Source organism: Pseudorca crassidens, chromosome 6 (assembly GCF_039906515.1).
Source record: "Pseudorca crassidens isolate mPseCra1 chromosome 6, mPseCra1.hap1, whole genome shotgun sequence".
Lineage (NCBI taxonomy): Eukaryota > Metazoa > Chordata > Mammalia > Artiodactyla > Delphinidae > Pseudorca > Pseudorca crassidens.
The window spans coordinates 18247562-18252481 of NC_090301.1; positions in this window are offsets into that span (position 1 = coordinate 18247562).

The window sequence follows — 4920 nt, forward strand, 5'->3', positions numbered from 1 at the left end:
CCTCTCACACAAACTGTCCTTTCCGCCGGTGGCCTCCTCTCTGCCATGATCAAGTCATGCTTCTGCCAGCCTCAAAGCTTTGCTCTCCCCTGTCAGGCATACCTTTCACCCTCCTCTCTAAATCTAAATCTCTGAGTTCCTCTGACACTTAGCTTATTTCCTTCTTTTTCATTCTTGCACTTAATGATTGACCTTTGGCTCAATAAAGAAAGAATCTCTTTGTGTTTCATGTTAATTATCATCTGAGCCTCAGCTTACACATATCCCCTCATCATCCTTTCATTCATTCATCCATTCATTCCAATAATGGGTATGGATGCCCGCCATGTGCTTGGATTCTATAAAGAGGCACAACGTTAAAGAACAGTGAGAGTCAGGATCACCTGAAGGGCTTGTTAAAAACAGATTCCCAAGTATGGGGTTGGTCTTGTGAATGCATTTCTAACAAGATGCCAGATGATTCGAACACCGCTCATTCAAGATCACACTCTGAGTAGCGTTGCCACAGAAGGCAGGCCTGTGATGACAGTGACTGACCTACGATTCCTAATTCACGGGCATCTTACATGCGTTATTCACGCACCTTTGCATGAATGTCTGCCTGTGTCAGGGCTCTGCACGTGCTCTTTCCTCTAAAATACTCTTCAACCCCTCCCTGCAATGACCCCTCCCTCCACCCTTCATTACATAGCTGGCCTGTCCTCATCAAAAAGTCTCCCCACCGCAACACATACACCCAGACACACACACACACACACACACACACACACACACACACACACACACACACTATATTATCTATTTCTGCTCCCTGTGTGTCTCTTCTATAGAACTCCCCAGAATTTGTTTTAGGTACTTGTTTGTTTACTTATCTCTCCCACTAGACTAGAAACTTCATGACAGCAGGAACAGGGTCTATTTCACTCTTCTATGTATCCCCAGTGCCTAGCACAGAGCCTGGGATACAGCAGGTGATCAAAAAATATGTTGATCCATTGACTAATTCCTTTGACAATTATTTCACGAGTGTTTACTCTGTGCCAGGCACTGTTCTAGATGCTGGGGATACAGCAGCGGACAAAAATGGCAAAAACCCCTATTCTTAGAGCATACATTTTCATGCGGGGACTGACAATTATCCATGAGCATAATAAATAACTAAACCATATAAAGTGCTATAAGGTGTTAAGTGCTATAGAAAAAATAGAGCAGAGTGAGGGGAGCAGGAATGATTGATAGGGAACTAGGTTGTGGGGTGAGATTTTAAATTGGGTGGTTTCAGCGGGAGGCTTCTTGGAAAAGGTGGCATTTGTGCAGAGTCAGGATTTGAGGGAGTTTGCCATGTGGATGTCTTTGGAAAGAGCTTTCCAGCCAAGGTAAAGTCTTAGGGCAGCCCTGTCCAGTAGAACTGTCTGAGATGGTGGAAATACTCCATCTGTGCCCTGTCCAATATGAGTCACTAGCCACATGGGGCTGGTGGGTACAGAACTGGGTGATGCAGCCGTCAAGTGTGGGCGTGCCAGGGACACTGAGGGAAGGCTCAGTGGAGAGAGTGGCGGAAAGCAGGAGCAGATGAGGTCAGGTAGGAGGATGCTGCCAGTCATCACAAGGACTCTGACTCTTATTCTGAGTGAGATGGGAGCTATCAGACGGTTCTGAGAAGCACAGTGAAATGATATGATTTATGTTTTAAAAGATTCCTCTGGCTGCTATGTTGAGAATAAACTGTAGGGGCTGAGGGTAGACGCAGGAAGACAAGGCAAGAGGCTGGTAGGGGCAGGCAGGTCAAAGAGGATGGGGGATCAGAGCTGGAGAGCAGCCGTTTAAGTAGGTGCTAAGTGTCAGGGCCTAGATATATTTTGAAGATTGACCCCAAAGGATTTTCTGACAGGTGCTGATTAAAACATATATTAAGCTCCCAATAAATGCCAGGCACTAGCTATGAACTTCTTCTAAGCCAGATTTCCCCAAGAAATGTCACCCAGGTTTTGACTGGTACCAGCTTTTGCCAAGACAGATTGCGCTATGGGGCATTTCTCACTTTCAGCCTCCTACGATTTGGTCTTCAAACATTGCCTCTTCAGATCAGAGCCAATATAGCCTGCTGGCACTGGGAAATTTTTTGTTATTATTATTCACCCAGGATCACTCCATGATATGCACATTAAGAAAATAGATGACCCGGGCTTCCCTGGTGGCACAGTGGTTAAGAATCCGCCTGCCAATGCAGGGGACACGGGTTCGAGCCCTGGTCTGGGAAGATCCCACATGCCGCGGAGCAACTAAGCCCATGTGCCACAATTGCTGAGCCTGCGCTCTAGAGCCGGCAAGCCACAACTACTGAGCCCACGTGCCACAACTGCTGAAGCCTGTGCACCTAGAGCCCATGCCCCACAATAAGAGAAGCCACCAGAGTGAGCAGCCCGTGCACCGCAACGAAGAGTAGCCCCCGCTCGCCACAACTGGAGAAAGCCCACGCACAACAACAAAGATCCAACGCAGCCAAAAATAAATAAATAAATTTATTTAAAAAAAAAAAAGAAAAAGAAAACAGATGACCCAAGTTCTCCATAAATCCTTCATTCTCCTGTTTTATTCCCCTGTCCATCACCTCCTCATCTCTTCTTGATGTTCAGGTTTTGCACTCAAGGCCAGCAGCTCTCTGGAAGACTTACATCTTCCTCTTCTCACATCTGCTCAGTCCTCCTCCTGGGACTCACACAGCCTGAGGATGGGAAATTAAGTCATCCGTCTTCTGTAACCATATGGATAAGATGTAGTCATTACCATTGTCGGCATTGTTGTGCTTTGGAAGCTAATTAAGACAATTAGTACTAAATACCAGAAACAGTTAAGCTAATTGAAATAAAGTATATGCAGTTTACACCCTTGCATAGACAAAAAAGTTAGCATGTGGCTGGGTGGCGGCACTTACAGACTTTCTGGTGTCAAAATAAATCAGGGAATATGGGAGCCAAAGATGGAGGTGTCCTAGCACCCAATCAGTGTACCACCACAAAATGTTTCTCAAAACCATTTGGCTTGATTCTTGGAGGTTTCTTCTATATTGGAAAAAAAAAGTGTATTCCTACCCAAATATTTTTTTCAGGCTATAAACCAGCAGATTCGTGCTGTTACCCTGCCTCTGACTCAACTCCATGGCTGGCTGAAGCATCCAAAGACACTCAGAGGAGAGAAGCAGCCTACTCAGGGGCCCTCTGAAGATTTTCTGTAAGTTCACCAGATCCCTAGGTGGAAAAGTGTTTCCCGGGGTTTTAGGTTGTGACTGTCAGTTTTAGATCACATAAGTAAATTCCAAATCAAGAACAGGAAAAGGGAAGAGAAGCCATGGAGACCAGGGAAAACTCTATAAGGAATATGTGTTCATCTGGAATTTTGGGTGGTGCACGTGCCAAAAAACTCTACTAGAATTTGCTTCTGCAAAAAGTGGAATTGCCTGGGAAGGATGAGCTGCCAGGAACAGAGCCTCAGGGGCTCCCCAGAACTCAGCCCAAATAGTACTCTGTCTGTCTGTCTGTCCCTCACCTCTGCCAAGTTCTGTGCTGGCCACACTCGGGCTGCAGAGAGGTCCTCTCTGTGTGGCAGGGGGCATGGAGGCTGCAAGTGCCAATTTAGCAATCCTAGTGGATGAAAAGAACTCACACCAAATGTCCATGTATCCCCTTGTCCGTGTGTGCCGACACTTTGGACCAGTCACTGTGGCCAAAATATGGGATAGGATGGTTGATTGGATCCCCATCCACAGGTCCACTGCCGCCGACTACCATGCCACATATAGGCAAATGGAGAAGCATGGGAAGGAAAAGTTTGCTGGGTCCTATACTTGGTGCTAAAGAAAGAATCAGAATATGATAGAGAGTAGAGAGGATATTGCCTAGGAAAATGTACAAACATACCTGAGCCTTCATACAGTTCCATTTTTTTGTAGTTCCACCATCTTGCCATTTCTTTACTGAATATTCAAAGAACAAGATAATCAACAGTAACGATTTCATTCCGCCAGAGCCCTCCTCACCTGCAGTCCACAATTGCCTTGTATAAAATGAGGGTGGCAATGAACTAGAGAAGAAGTATCCTTAAGAAGAACCCAGTTTTGGGCTTCCCTGGTGGCGCAGTGGTTGAGAGTCTGCTTGCTGATGCAGGAGACATGGGTTCATGCCCCGGTCCAAGAAGATCCCACATGCCGCGGAGCGGCTAGGCCCGTGAGCCGTGGCCGCTGAGCCTGCGTGTCCGGAGCCTGTGCTCCGCAACAGGAGAGGTCACAGCGGTGAGAGGCCCGTGTACCACAAAAAAACCCAAAAACAAACAAAAAGAAGAGCCCAGTTTCTTCTTCCTCTCATAGTGATCTGAATCATTATTCATTTTTTGATAGACATTTGTTATTTGGGGGGTGAGGTTGTCACCCAGTATCTAAACCCACTTTCTGTTTGGGAAATTCCTTACCTTACAAGCAGTGGTGTCCTGGTAAAAGTTTAACAACCTGCTATGAAGGGAGAGGAGACCTAACTTGCAGTGTTTGCCCATTTCTGTGGTGTAGATCCTCCCACTATGGCTGATTGTAGGCTTAGCAATGTGATGTCACCGAATGCAGAGTTGGGAAGAGAGGCACCGTGGCACATCATTACAGAGTGTTTCCACCATCCAGATACAAAAGGCATAAAAATCTTCAGGAGCATCAATAATGATAAAAGCAATAAAATAATTAGGAAGTGACAACCTTTGAGTATTTAACACCTTTGTTTTTAATATAATGTATTCAATTGAGCTTATACGATTTACTTTTTTTAATTGTTTTTTTATGCTGATATCAATATCACAACAAGGATACTGACCTTGACACAGCCAATATATATAACACTGCCATCACCATGATAACCCTTCATGCTGCCCTTTTATAAC